The following is a 16,583-nucleotide window of genomic DNA, read 5'->3' on the forward strand; positions in this document are numbered from 1 at the left end:
AACTGTATATAGCCTGAGACCTCCCCATGGAACTCAGGGACCTCACCCATAATCAGTGCATAGCTCAGACAACTAATGAACTCAGAGACCTCACACTCCACATAGACCCTGAAGCAATCGACCTACCTCATACCCCCAAAGACTCCCAAACAACTCAGCATCCTTACACCCTGGAACAAGGATCCCTATAGAGTTCTGATACTTTACACCAAGAATACAGATCCAGAAAACCTCAGAAACTTCAAAACTTAGGACATAGACCCCCCAAAGAATTCAGAGACATCACACCCTGAACACAAACCTCCAAAAAGCTGAAAGACCTCACACCAGGAAACAGGCAAACAGTTTAGAGATCTAATATTCTGCGCAAAGACCCAAAAATAGATTTACAAATTTCAGAGCCTGAATATAGATCCCCTAAAGAGGTGAAAGACTGTAAACATTGGGAGACAGACCCACAATTAACTTAGGAACCTCATACCTTGGGTCACTTTTTCAAAGTGCTTAGACAACTCACACTGTGAGTTGTCTCATATACCCCTGAAATAGTCCCAAAATATCATCCTCTGGGACACAGACCACGGAAGAAATCATGGACTTTACATCCTGGGCACAGGGTTGTTCAGAGGCCTTCAAAACTCCAGATACTTCATACTCTGAACAATGAACTCCAAAACTAAAAGAACTTGCGTCTTGCATAGGGACACATAGACCCATAAGCAGGACAAAGACCTCATAACCCAGGTGAAGAATCCCCTAACATAAGACACCTGTTACCCTGGGACACAATTTAGAAACTTCAAAACCTGGGACACCAATTCTAAAAATGTTCAAAGACCTTATACTTTATTTTTTTTTATTATTGAAGTATAACTGACATACAATGTTATATTAGTTTCAGGTGTACACCTTATTGATTCAACAATTCTGTACATTACTCAGTGCTCACCATAGTAAGTGTAGTCACCATCTGTCACCATACAATGTTATTACAATATTATTGATGATATTTCCTATGCTGAACTTTTCATTTCTGTGACATATTTATTTCATAACTGGAAATTTGTTTTCTTTTAAGATTTTATTTATTTGAGAGAGACAGAGACAAAGAAAGAGCATGAGCAGGGGGAAAAGCAGACTCCCCGCTGAGCAAGGGGCCTGATGTGGGACTCCATCCCGAGACCCTGGGATCATGACCTAAGCTGAAGGCAGACGCTTAACTGACTGAGCCACCCAGGTACCCCTGGAAGTTTGTACCTCTTAATCCCCCTTATCTATTTTGCCCATCCCCTTATCCTCCTACACTCTGGCAACCACCAGTTTGTTCTCTGTATTTAAGAATCCATTTCATTTTTTGTTTGTTCATGCATTTTGTTTTTTAGATTCCAAGTGAAATTATATGGTATTTGTCTTTCTCTGACTTACTTCACTTAGCATAATACTCTCTAGCTCCATCCATGTTGTCACAAATGGCAAGATCTCATTCTTATTTATGGCTGAGTAATATACCATTGTGTGTGTGTGTGTGATATATATATATATACACACACACATACATACATACATACCTCACATCTTCTTTATCCATTCGTCCACTGAGGACACTTGCTGCTTCCATACTTTGACTATTGTAAATAATGCTGCAATAAATATAAGGGTGCATGTATCTTTCCAAATTAGTGTTTTAGTATCCTTTGGGTAAATACCCAGTAGTGGAATTGCTGGATCTTATGGTATTTCTATTTTTAATTTTTTGAGAAACCTCCATACCTTTTTTTTTTAAAGATTTTATTTATTTATTTGGCAGAGATAGAGACAACCAGCGAGAGAGGGAACACAAGCAGGGCAAGTGGGAGAGGAAGAAGCAGGCTCATAGCGGAGGAGCCTGATGTGGGGCTCGATCCCACAACACCGGGATCACGCCGTGAGCCGAAGGCAGACACTCAACAGCTGTGCCACCCAGGCGCCCCTCCATACCGTTTTTTACAGTGGCTGCACAAGTTTGCATTCCCACCAACTGCTTTTCCTCCGCATCTTCGCCAACACCTGCTATTTCTTGTGTTGTTGAATTTAGCCATTCTGACAGGTGTGAGGTGATATCTCATTGTAGTTTTTTGTTGTTTTTTTAAAAGACTTTATTTATTTATTTGACAGAGAGAGAGACAGCCAGTGAGAGAGGGAACACAAGCAGGGGGAGTGGGAGAGAAAGAAGCAGGCTCCCAGCAGAGCAGGGAGCCTGATGCAGGGCTCGATCCCAGGACCCTGGGATCACGCCCTGAGCCAAAGGCAGACACTTAATGACTGAGCCACCCAGGCACCCCTCGCACTGTAGTTTTGATTCGCATTTCCCTGATGATAAATGATGATGAACATCTTTTCATGTGTCTGTTGGCCATCTGGATGTCTTCTTCAGAGAAATACCTGTTCATGCCTTCTGCCCATTTTTCATCAGATTATTGGTTTTTGGGTGTTCAGTTTTATAAATTCTTTATATATTTTGGATACTAACCCTTTATCAGGTATGTCATTTGCAAACATCTTCTCCCATTCTATAGGTTGCCTTTTAGTTTCATTGATTGTTTCCTTCACTGTGCAGAAGCTTTTCATTTTTATGAAGTCCAAATAGTTTATTTTTGCTTTTGTTTCCCTTGCCTCAGGGGACATATCTAGAAAAAAGTTGCTATGGTTGATATCAGAGAAGTTACTACCTATGCTCTCTTCTTGGATTTTTATGCTGAAAGGTCTCATATTTAGATAGTTAATCCATTTTGAATTTGTTTTTGTGTATGGTGTTAGAAAGTGGTCCAGTCTCATTCTTTTGCATGTTGCTATCCAGTTTTCCCAACACCATCTGTTGAAAAGACTGTCTTTTTCCCATTGGATATTCTTCCCTGCTTTGTCAAAGATTCATTGACCATATAGTTGGGGGTTTATTTCTAGGCTTTCTATTCCGTTCTATTGATCTATGTGTCTATTTTTGTGCCAGTATCATACTGTTTTGATTACTACAGCTTTGTAATATAACTTGAAGTCCAGAATTGTGAGGCCTCCAGCTTTGCTTTTTCATTTTCAAGATTGCTTTGGGGTCCTTTGTGGTTCCACACAAATTTTAGGATTGTTTGTTCTAGTTCTGTGAAAAATGCTGTTGCTATTTTAATAGGGGTTGCATTGAATGTATAGATTGCTTCAAGTAGTATAGACATTTTAACAATATTTGTTCTTCCAATATATGAGCACAGAATGTCATTTGTGTTGTCTTCAATTTCTTTCACCAATGTTTTATAATTTTCAGAGTATATTCAGAGCATTTAGTCCATTTACATTCAAAGTAATTATTGATAGATATGTATTTATTGCCATTTTATTACCTGTTTTGTAGTTGCTTCTGAACATTTTCTCTGATCCTTTCTTGTCTTTCTCTCTTTCATGGTTTGCTGGCTTTCTTTAGTGATGTATTTGAATTTCTTTCTCTTAATTCTTTGCATATTTATTAGTGTGGTTTTTTTTAAGTAGGCTCCATGCTCAGCATGGAGCCCAACACAGGGCTTGAACTCACAACCCTGAGATCAAGACCTGAGCTGAGATCAAGAGTCAGATGCTTAACTGACTGAGCCATCCAGGCACCCCTATTAGTGGTTTTTGATTCGTGGTTATGATTAGGTTTATATATAAGCTCTTCTGCATATAGCAGTCTATAGTAAGTTGATGGTAGTTTAAGTTTGAACCCGTTCTTTACTACTCTCCTCCCCACATTTTAGATATATAGTGTCGTGTTTTACATCCTTTTATTTTGTGAACTCCTTGACTGATATTTTACGAAGATATTTATTTTGACTGCTTTTGTGTTTGTTACCTTCATACCCACAAGTATCTCAACTCAGATATTGGGGTATACACCCTCTAAAAGTTCACAGATCTGAAACTCTGAACACAGACTCCAAACACAGGGACACAGACACTGAAGGAACTCAGAGACCTCACACACTGAGAAACAAAACCCCAAAACTATCTAGAAACCTCACACACTAAGAAATGCAAATCAAAACTACAATGAGATATCACCTCACACCTCTTAGAATGACTATCATTAAAAAGACAAAGAAACAAGTGTTGGTGAGGATGTGGAAAAAAGGGAATTCTTGTGCTCTGATGGTGAGAAGTAAATTGGTATAGTCATCATTCCATTATAAGAAACAGTATGGAGCTTCCTCAAAAAAAAAAAAAAAGATCAAAATAGAACTACCATATGATTCAGCAATCCCACTTCTGGGCATATATCCAAAGGAAATGAAAACTGCATCTTTTTTTAAAGAAATTTCTTTAAAAGATTTTATTTATTTATTTGACACACAGAGAGAGAGCAAGCACAAGCAGGGAGTGTGGCAGACAGGGAGAGAAGCAGGCTCCCCACTGAGCAGGGAGCCCGATGTGGGACTCAATCCCAGGACCCTGGGATCATGACTTGAGCAAAAGGCAGCCATTTAACCAACTGAGCCACCCAGGCGTCCCAAAAACTGGATCTTGAAGAGACATCTGTACCCCATGATCAATGGCAGCATTATTAACAATAGCCAAGATATAGAAACAACCTAAGTGTCTGTCAACAGATGAATGGATAAAGATGATGTGATGTGTACACATATATATAAAATTCAGCCATGAGAAAGGAAACCCTGCCATTTGCAACAATCTGGATCCAACTTGAGGGCATTAAGCTAATAAGTAAGACAGAAAAAGAAAAATACTGCATAGTATCACTTATATGTGGAACCTAAAACTAAGAAAGCCAAACTCAGAGAAACAGTAGAGTAGTAGGTACCAGGGGCAAGGGGGTAAAAGAAATGGGGAGATATTAGTCAAAGGGTACAAACTTCCAGTTATAAAATGAATAAGTTCCCGGGGCACCTGGGTGGCTCAGTTGGTTAAGTGTCTGACTCTTGATTTCGTCTCAGGTCATGATCTCAGGGTCGAGATGGAGCCTCGAGTAGGGCTCTGTGTTGGGCACGGAGCCTGTTTAAGATTCTCTCCCTCTCCGCCTCCCCCCTCACTCATGCAATCCCTCCCTCCCCTCCCTCTCTTGTTCTCCTCTCAACCTCTCTCTCCCTCTTAAAAAAGGGATGAGTAGTTTCTGGGGATGTAACGTACACCACGGTGATTATAGCTAATAATACTGTATCATATAATTGAAAGTGGCTAAGAGAGTAGATCTTAAGTGCTCTTACTACAAAAAAGAAATGGTAATTATGTGACAGGATGGTGGTGTTAGCTAATGCTATGGTGGTAATCATTTTGCAATATATAAATCTATCAAAACAATACATTATATACCTTAAACTTACACAATGTTATATGCAATTATATTTCAATAAAGCTGGGGAAAGAAGAAAGAAACCTCACCCCTTCAAAAGATCCCCCCAAATCTCAGAGACCTCCTCTACTGGAGAAAAGATCCCCAAACAGCTCAGAGGCCTCACCCCCTGGGACACAGACCCTCATAGAGTTCCAAGATGACATTCCCAGGACACAGACCCCATAACAGCTCAGACATTGCAAACTCTGAACAGAGACCCTCAAGCACCTCAGGGTTTTTACTACGCTCTAGAGAAAAAACTGCAAAGAGCTCAGGAACCTCATACCCAAGAGAAGAACGCTTGCTCATGCCAAGAACTCCACTCAGGATACAGTATGTGCTCATTAGTTGTCTGTTGAATGAATGACTCCCAAGATGCAGCAGTTCCACTTCTTTTATTTTTTTTATTTATTTGACACAGAGAGAGAGAGAGAGACAGACACAGAGAGAGCACAAGCAGGGGGAACAGCAGAGGGAGAGGGACAAGCAGGCTCCCTGACATGGGGCTCGATTCCAGGACCCTGGGATCATGACCTGAGCAGAAGGCAGACACTTAACCAACTGAGCCACCCAGGCACCCAGCAATTCCACTTCTAAGAATGGGTCCTAAAGAAACACTCATATACATGCCCAGAGCTGTGTACACAAGAATGGGAAGAGCAAACTTTTATTAATTCCTAATATTCTGATTATTGTCATTATTATGCATTGATGTTTTTCTCCCCCATGGGATAAGAACCTCGCTCCCCTTGGGGTAGGCCCCATCTGTCCACCTCTGTGGCCCCAGCGTGAGACCCCAGTATGAGAACAGGGGCATTCACCACAAATGTCTGGAAAAGAAAGAAGGGAAACATGCAGCCTTCCCTGTCCCAGAACCCCATTACTATTAGAAAAACCCAGTCCTGTGGCCCCTACAAGATGGTGCTCCTGGGATAATGTGGTGGCCCTGCCCTCTCTGTCAACCTCAGAGTTTCACAACCTGCTGAGGAGGGTGAAGGTCCCCTGGCAAGGATGTGTGGGGACCCAGCACCTCTCAAGGGGGCAGGCTGTGAAAAGGCCTGGGGCCCACTGGAGGCTCCCATATTTCAAAAAGATAGCCAACTGAAAAGTTAAAGGGAATGGTCCACACAAAACCATCACTACCAACAGCAACTGTAAGTTCAGGGGATTCCCAAAACAACCCTCAGTTTCAATAATTTGCTGGAAGGATTCACGGGACTCACAGAAAGCTGTTATACTCACAGTTCTAGTTTATCATAGGAAAAGAATACAAATTAAAATTAAAATAAGCTAAGAAAAGAGATGAACAGGGCAGGATCCAGGAGGATACCAAATGCAGAGTTTCCAGTTGTCCTCTCCCCACAGAGTCAGAGCAGTGTTATTCTCCTGGTGTTGATAGCTAACAGTAGCATAGAGTACTGCCAACCAGGGAACTCACCCCAAGCCTTAATGTCCAGAATCTTCAATGGGACTCCATGATGTAGGCACAGTTGCCTGTCCACATAACTGGTCTCAGTTTCTTGCCATCAAGAGGTCAAGGTGCATGACCCAAAGACCTCACCCTTCATCATGTTGTTGGTGTAGCTCTGAGTCTCCACTTCACATCACATAGCTACTATCTGGCTAGACTAGGTCCCCCACACTAAATCATATTGTTGATGTGGCTCAAAGCCCCCACTCTAAATCACAAGTTTTTATCTGCTGAACTAAGACTCCCAAGCAAACAAAGACATTCGCATCAAGCATGACATTCCAAGGCCTAGAGCTTACCTTTCAGAAGCTAGAACAAAGGCCAGACCTCGGTCTGGGCAAAGTTAAATTATTTACTATGCAATATTATACACTGTTATAATAATATACACATGGGGGGTCATCATGGAAAGCTGTTAATAATGGAGAGTCACTAGTATCAGCTCATATTCATTAAGAATTTACTAAGTGACAGATGATGAGCGCGCATAAGGCTAGCTGAAGGCAAAGCACAAGCTGACACCCTGCAACCTCCTAGGTGGGACCTGGGTGACATTCTTCCAGGAAGCTCCCAGCTATCCTAATGCTAATACCTTGCTAGAGGGGAAAACAACCTTAACTTGACAATGGCATGGACTCCAGGATCTTTTTTTTTTTTTTAATATTTATTTATTTGACAGAGACAGCCAGCGAGAGAGGGAACACAGCAGGGGGAGTGGGAGAGGAAGAAGCAGGCTCATAGCGGAAGAGCCCGATGTGGGACTGGATCCCGGAACGCCAGGACCACGCCCTGAGCCGAAGGCAGACGCTTTAACGACTGCGCTACCCAGGCGCCCCGGACTCCAGGATCTTGTAGGTATCTTATAGGTCCTTCCTCTTCCGCATATGAAAGTTCTTTTGAAACCTCCCTTTCCTGTACTTCCCCCAACTCCCAAGTATATAATCAGTCACTCCTCACAACCCTGGTGCAGCAGCTCTTTCTGCCCGGGGCTCCTGTCCCTGTACTTTAATAAAACCACCATTTTGCACCAAAGACATCTCAAGAATTCTTTCTTGGTCGTTGGCTCAGGACCTCACCCCACTGAACCTCATCTATATTCCAAAACCTCATCAATAGGCACTAATCCAAACATTTTATGTAATTAACCCACTTAAATTTACAAGCAAACCAATCACGGTGGGCCTCTTAATATTCCATTTTGAAGCTGAGGAATACTAAGGTATCAAGAAGTTTATTCAACTCTCCAGGCTCCACAGCCAGTCTATGGGAGAAGCAGGGTTCATTCACACCCTGCATTTTGTGGCCCTACGTGTCCTCCCTTAAACCTCTTTTCTGTCTTGAGTAATATTACCAGATGTCCACAAGTGGTGCCTGTATGACCATACTTCATACAGGACATCTCTAACATCATGTTGTCATGAATAATAGTGATCTCATAGTAGAAACAGCTGTTTAACCTATTCGCTGACAGAACCTAGAGAGTTTCCCTCACTTTTGCCCTCACAGGACACCCCCCACCATCATCAGAGAACAATAGCCAAGCCCTTTAGCATAGCATTCATGATCCAACTTAAGCCTGGACTACTTTTCTGGTTATTCCCATCACTCTTCTCCTGCATTCATTCGTTAATTCAGTAAACTAATATTTCTTGAGGGCCTGCTATATGCCAAGTATAGCCAAGCACTGTGCTAGTGATGTGGTTTGGGAATACAGGTGAGGTTCAGTGGGGTGCAGTCCGGAGCCTGCGACCAAGAAAGAATTCTTGAGATGTCTTTGGTGCAAAATGATGGTTTTATTAAAGCACCAGGACAGGAGCCTCGGGCAGAAAGAGCTGCTGCACCAGGGTACTGATTATATACTTGGGAGTTGGGGGAAGTACGGGAAAGGGAGGTTTCATATGCTAAAGAACTTTCATATGCTAAAGAGGACGGACCTATAAGATACCTGCCTATAAGATCCTGGAGGCCATGCCATTGTCAAGTTAAGGTTGTTTTCCCCTCTAGCAAGGTATTATCATTAAGATAGCTGGGAGCTTCCTGGAAGAATGTCACCCAGGTCCCACCCAGGAGGTTGCAGGGTATCAGCTCATGCTTTGTCTTCAGCCAGCCTTCTGGTCCCTCATCACTGGGACCTTGGAATACAGCTATAAACAAAACAAAATTCCTGCTTCTACAGGGGTTACATGCTGGAACAAAGGTCAGCAAACTGTCCTGCACAGGGCCAGGTAGCAAATAGTTTAAGCTAAGAGAGTCATATGGTCTCTTTCACAACTACTCAACTCTGCTATTGTAATGCAAAAGTAGCCATAGACAATATGTAAAGGGATGGGTGTGGCTGTATTCTAATAAAATTTTATCTTCAGAAACAGATAGAGGGTCAGTTTTGGCCCATGGGCAATAGTTTGCCAACCTATCTTCTAGAGACAGGAAATCACAGACCTGTACCCCTGAAACAAATAATACATTGTATGTTAATGAATTGAATTTAAATTTTTTTAAAAAGAGACTGCATGTAAAAGGATAAAAAAAAAGTGGGGGTATCTGGGTGACTCGGTTAAGCGTCTGCCATCAGCTTGGGTCATGATCCCAGGGGTCCTGGGATATAGCCCAGCATTGGGCTCCCTGCTCAGCGAGGAACTGCTTCTTCCTCCCCCTATGCTGCTCCCGCTGCTTGTTTTTTTCTCAAATAAATAAATAAAATATTTTTAAAAATAGAGACATTGGCATTGGCAATGTACTGGCATTAAGCCAATGCATTCATAGATATATGTCAGGTGGTGATGAGTGCTATGGAAAGAAATTAAATAGGGTGAGGAGGTAGAGACTGACTGTGGGAATGTAGTTTGCAGCTATTTTCCAAAGGAGGTGCCTGAGAAGTCCTCATCAGGAAGGAAATAAGATTGCAAATGACACTACAGATAAAAGACTGCTATCCAAGATCTACAAAGAACTTCTCAAACTCAATACATGAGAAACAAATAAACAAATCAAAAATGGGCAGAAGATATGAACAGACACTTTTCCAATGAAGACATACAAATGGCTAACAGACACATGAAAAAATGTTCAAAATCATTAGCCATCAGGGAAATTCAAATCAAAACCACGCTGAGATGCCACCTTATGCCAGTTAGAATGATAAAAATAGACAAGGCAAGAAACAACAATTGTTGGAGAGGATGTGGAGAAAGGGGATCCCTCTTGGGGAATACAATTTGGTCCAGCCACTCTGGAAAACAGTGTGGAGGTCCCTTAAAAAGTTAAAAATTGAGCTACCCTATGACCCAGCCATTGCACTACTGGGTGTTTACCCCAAAGATACAGACGTAGTGAAGAGAAGGGCCATATGCACCCCAATGTTCATAGCAGCAATGTCCACAATAGCTAAATCGTGGAAGGAGCCGAGATGCCCTTCAACAGATGACTGGATTAAGAAGTTGTGGTCCACCTCGGCTCTTTGGGCAACTAATATTTGATAAAGCAGGAAAAAACATCCGGTGGGAAAAAGACAGTCTCTTCACTAAATGGTGCTGGGAAAATTGGACAGCTACAAAGCAAAAGAATGAAACTTGACCACTATCTCACACCATACACAAAAATAAACTCCAAATGGATGAAAGACCTCGATGTGAGACAGGAATCCATCAAAATTCCAGAGGAGAACATAGGCAGCAACCTCTACAACATCGGCCAAAGCAACCTTTTTCATGACACATCCCCAAAGGCAAGAGAAACAAAAGATACAATGAACTTATGGGACTTCATCAAGATTAAAAGTTTCTGCACAGCCAAGGAAACAGTCAGAAAAACTAAGAGGCAGCCCACGGAATGGGAGAATATATTTGCAAATGACACTACAGATAAAGGACTGGTATCCAAGATCTACAAAGAACTTCTCAAACTCAATACACGAGAAACAAATAAACAAATCAAAAAATGGGCAGAAGATATGAACAGACACTTTTCCAATGAAGACATACAAATGGCTAACAGACACATGAAAAAATGTTCAAAATCATTAGCCATCAAGGAAATTCAAATCAAAACCACACTGAGATACCACCTTACGCCAGTTAGAATGGCAAAAATAGACAAGGCAAGAAACAACAATTGTTGGAGAGGATGTGGAGAAAGGGGATCCCTCCTACATTGTTGGTGGGAATGCAAGTTGGTACAGCCACTCTGGAAAACAGTGTGGAGGTCCCTTAAAAAGTTAAAAATTGAGCTACCCTATGATCCAGCCATTGCACTACTGGGTATTTACCCCAAAGATACAGACGTAGTGAAGAGAAGGGCCATATGCACCCCAATGTTCATAGCAGCAATGTCCACAATAGCTAAATCGTGGAAGGAGCCGAGATGCCCTTCAACAGATGACTGGATTAAGAAGTTGTGGTCCATATATACAATGGAATATTACTCAGCTATCAGAAAGAACGAGTTCTCAACATTTGCTGCAACATGGACGGCACTGGAGGAGATAATGCTAAGTGAAATAAGTCAAGCAGAGAAAGACAACTATCATATGATTTCTCTCATCTATGGAACATAAGAACTAGGATGATCGGTAGGGGAGGAAAGGGATAAAGGTGGGGGGGTAATCAGAAGGGGGAATGAAACATGAGAGACTATGGACTCTGAGAAACAAACTGAGGGCCTCAGAGGGGAGGGGGTGGGGGAATGGGATAGACCGGTGATGGGTAGTAAGGAGGGCACGTATTGCATGGTGCACTGGGTGTTATACGCAACTAATGAATCATCGAGCCTTACATCGGAAACCGGGGATGTACTGTATGGTGACTAACATAATATAATAAAAAATCATTTAAAAAAAAAGGAAGGAAATAAGAAGCAGAGAGACCTGAAGGAGGTAAAGGAGTCAGCCATGGGGTTATCTGGGGGTAATGTCCCAGGTTAGGGGAAGCATCAGGATAAAAACCTTGAAGTCAGAGTGGCTCTCTCTCTAGCATCACTTCCCTCTGGTCTCTGCCCTAATGACCTCTATCTCAGTGAGGCCTTTCCTGGCCACCCTAAATATAATCCCTCCACCCCCAGTATACCCCAATACACCCTTTCCTCCAACCTTGGCCTTATCTTTCTCTGCAGCACTTGCCACTCTCTCCTATGTATATTTACTGACCTAATCTATAAAATCGGGGACTCTGTTGGTTTTGTTTTCTGTTGTATTCTTACACCTATAACAGTACTCAGGCACATGGCAGGTGCTCAGAAAATTTTTTGAGGGGGCGCCTGGGTGGCACAGCGGTTAAGCGTCTGCCTTCAGCTCAGGGCGTGATCCCGGCATTATGGGATCGAGCCCCACATCAGGCTCCTCTGCTATGAGCCTGCTTCTTCCTCTCCCACTCCCCCTGCTTGTGTTCCCTCTCTCGCTGGCTGTCTCTATCTCTGTCAAATAAATAAATAAAATCTTTAAAAACAAAAAAGAAAATTTTTTGAAGGTGACTAGAAACAGGCACTTGGCACATGTTACTAAAGCACACAGATAACCTCCCAGGTGGGCATTTTCCTGAGACTCAGAGAGGATAGGTGACTTGCTTAAAGTAACACAACCAGGACTTGAGGGCTCCAGGATTTGAAATGAAGTCTTCCAGGCTCAAGAACCCACAAGTCCTTGGGGCACCTGGGTGGCTCAGTCATTAAGCGTCTGCCTTCAGCTCAGGTCATGATCCCAGGGTCCTCGGATCAAGTCCCACATCGGGCTCCTTGCTCAGGAGGGAGTCTGCTTCTCCCTATGCCTGCTGCTCCCCCTGCTTGTGCTCTTTCTCTCTCTCTCTGACAAATACATAAATAAAATCTTAAAAAAAAAAACAAGATAGGGAATCCAAAGGTGAAATGCCACTGGACCCTAAACAGGCTATGGCTGAAAAGGAGCAGGAATGATTGATTTCTTTGTGTATTTCTGAAAACCAACTCTAAAAGAGGAACACCAGGAACGCTTTATGGTCTGGCTACAGCTTCTGAAAATAAATGTAGCCTCTTATTTAGACCAATTTGAAAGGCCAGCACGCAGTGAAAATGAGAACTACCCAGGCATAGCAAAGAGCAAGCCATCTGAAGTCCAAGAAACCCTAGTTAGAATCCCATCACCACTGAGACCTATCTGCAGAAACTAGAATATTAGCTCAACATATCAGAAACTCAGTTTCCTCACCAGGAAACTGTGTTCAGTAATTCTTACCTTGCAGGATTCTTATGGAAAATTAACATACTCTGTGTAAAGCATCCCACTCAGTTTTTGGTCATAGCATCACTCAACATATGGTGCATATTACCATTACCATTATGGGTAAGTTTCTCTAAAACCACCTGTAGTTTGCAGTTATATTTCTATTGGGCTTGTGCTCTCCATGAAAACAAAGGGTTTGGGAAAACATGTGAGATGCAAAGAAGTAGATTTCTGGACAGTTCCCTTCTCTTTTTTATCGGCTTCTCGTTCCCCACAGCTTTTGCATCCCATGTACCTTCATAATGATTACCACTTGCTCCATGTACAATGAACTTCATTTTCAGGTGAGAGACTACAGCCAGAGCCTATATCCGCTTCACTCAAGACCATACCCAAGTTAGATCCTAAATGCATCGTCAGTGTTGTCTAGCTCTGGATTAAGCGATTTGGGCACTCTCCCACCTGCTGCTTATCCTACCAAGGTATTTCAGGGGTTAATGTTCACTGAGGACCTACTCTGTATACTAACCCAAAGCTATTTCATTCTGACACCCATAACCCTAAAAAGGCAAGAATGATCAGTATATTCACTTTACAAATGAAAATGCTGACATTCAAAAAGGGTAAGGATTTTTCCCAAGGACACACAGGGGCCATGTTATAAAAAACACTTGTCTAAACAGAAAAGCCTTCAGAGTCATGGGAGTCAAAATACAAAGGTGTGATGAGGTCTATGTCCACCATCCCCACCACTGACTTCCCAGCTCTGAGTACATGGGCTCCTGCAGGAAAGCCCTCCTTTTAGCCTCTTCCTGAACCAGATCTCTACTCACAACTGGAGGGGGAGGAGTCACTGAAGGATATAGGGACCCTGATTTTAATCAGCAAAATCTAAAGCCTGAGTTCCTTTAGAGAGGGTTTGTCCTCCCAAATCACAAGGACTCAGGATCAGACACCCCTATCCTTAGTACCAGGATACCTGGTATCAGAGGCACCAAGATTTTGCAGAAGAGCTAACTGCTCAGGGATTAGGTGCACCACTTTCCCTCTTTTGGGCTTTGGCTGGCTCTTCATTAAGACAAGACCTTGGATTAGAATTCAAAGGTTCCTCCAGCTCTAACATAGAAGAAATATCACAACCATGTACTAGGCATCAGGACAGATAGGGACTCTGAAATCAGGCCTATTTGGGAAACTTTACCTTGCTATTTGCTGGCCCTGTGATTTTGAAGAAGTTACTTCTTTTCTTTTTTTTTTATTTGAAGATTTTATTTATTTATTTGACAGAGATAGAGACAGCCAGTGAGAGAGGGAACACAAGCAGGGGGAGTGGGAGAGGAGGAAGCAGGCTCATAGCGGAGGAGCCTGACGTGGGGCTCGATCCCAGAATGCCGGGATCACGCCGAAGGCAGTTGCTTAACCACTGTGCCACCCAGGCGCCCCAGAAGGTACTTATTTTCTAAGCCTCAGTTTCCAACTCTGTAGAAGAGAGATTATGTGAACTACTGCACATAAAGCAATGGCTAGCACATAATAAGCACTTTTAAAATGTTAACCAAGACACTTTAAATTAATTTAAGAAACACTCAGGGATACATTTACTCCAGAGAGGCTCTCCCATTTGATCCATACAGCAATTTTCCTTTCCTACCTGATTCCTACTCTCACCAATGAACCACAGTGCTTTGGTGCTGCCTCCGGGAGGCCCAGAATAAATGTCACTCTTGCCTGGCAATGAATGACTCTTCAGCCTGCAACAATTGATTGCACTGCATATCTCAGGCAAATTAAAGTGCTATAAACACTACTTTTCCTCATGTCACTCATGTGCCCTCAATCCTCCAACCTTTTCTTCCAGGCCTTCTACGATCTGGTTTTTCATCTCTCCAAATTCTATGAACTGTTAAAGAGCCAGCTCAGTTTTTACTTCCTCTTTAAAGCTTTTTTGAGCTTTTATTGGACTTGTCTATGAATTCTTATGACACTTAGCATCCACACCATAACACACTGCTTTGTTATTGTCACTTTATTTTTTTTTAAGATTTTATTTATTTACTTGAGAGAGAGAGCACGAGGGATATGGAGAAGCAGACCACCACTGAGCAGGGAGCCGAGCGAGGAGCTTGATATGAGGACCCTGGGATCATGCCCTGAGCCAAAGGCAGATGCTTAACCGACTAAGCCACCCCGGCGTCCCACCATTGTCACTTTAAATGGAATAGTAATCACTCCCATCCTAGATTTTTAAGTTTTTTAAGGATAGGAACCATGTCCTATAAATCCAGATGCCCTTATACTAACCAGTAAAGAACCAAGCACCTAGAAAATGGGCAATAGAGCTTTCATGGGTCGAGTGATTGGTTGTTTTTCCCTCTCTGGACTCAATGATGTCATCTGTAAAATAGCAGCAATGTGAACAACATCTTGTCTAACTTTGATGCTCAATAGAGCATTTTATTTTTTTAAAGATTTTTATTTATTTATTTATTTATTTGAGAGAGAGAGAGCACAACCTGGGGAGGGGGGCAGAGGGAGAGGGAGAAGCAGACTCCCTGCTGAGCAGGAAGCCCAACACGGGGCTCCATCCCAGGACCTTGGGATCATGACCTGAGCTGAAGGCAGATGCCCAACCGACTGAGCGACCCAGGAAGCCCTTCAAGAGAGCATTTTTAAAAAGCCCTAAACTTTTACCTAAATGTGAGAACTGAAACCATAAAACAAACTCCTAGGAGAAAACATAGGCAGTAATTTCTTTGACATCAGCTGTAGAAACATTTTTCTAGATATGTCTCCTTTGGCAAGGGAAACAAAAGCAAAACTAAACTACTGGGACTATACCAAAATAAAAAGGGTTTGCACAGTGAAGGAAAGCATCAACAGAACAAAAAGACAACCCTCTGAATGGGAGAAGATATTTGCAAATAATATATCTGAGAAGGGATTAATGGCCAAAATAAATAAAGAACTTACACAACTCAACACCCAAAAAACAAATAATCCAATTCAAAAATGGGCAGAGGAAATGAATATTTTTCCAAAGAAAGCATACAGATGGCCAACAGAAACATGAAAAGATGTTCAACATCACTAATCATCAAGGAAATGCAAACAGAAACCACAATGAGATATCACCTCACACCTGTCAGAAGGACTAAAATCAAAAATACAAGAAATAAGAGTTGGGGAGGATATGGAGAAAAAGGAACCCTTGTGCACTGTTGTTATGGTGGGAATGCAATCTGATGCAGCCACTGTGGAAAACAGTATGGAGGTTCCTCAAAAAATTAAAAATAGAATTACCATATGATTCAGTAATTCCACTACTGGCTATTTACCCAAAGAAAGTGAAAACACCAATTTGAAAAGATATATGCACCCCTATATTTATTGCAGCATTACTTACAATAGCCAAAATATGGAAGCAACCCAAATGTCCATTGATGAGTGGATAAAGAGGACATGGTATGTATGTGTATACACACACACATATACATATATACACATATATGTACAGTGGAATATTACTCATTCATAAAAAAAGAATGAAATATCGTCATTTGCAACAACATGGATGG

Source organism: Ursus maritimus (genome assembly GCF_017311325.1).
Source record: "Ursus maritimus isolate PB19 chromosome X unlocalized genomic scaffold, ASM1731132v1 scaffold_X1, whole genome shotgun sequence".
Classification (NCBI taxonomy): domain Eukaryota; kingdom Metazoa; phylum Chordata; class Mammalia; order Carnivora; family Ursidae; genus Ursus; species Ursus maritimus.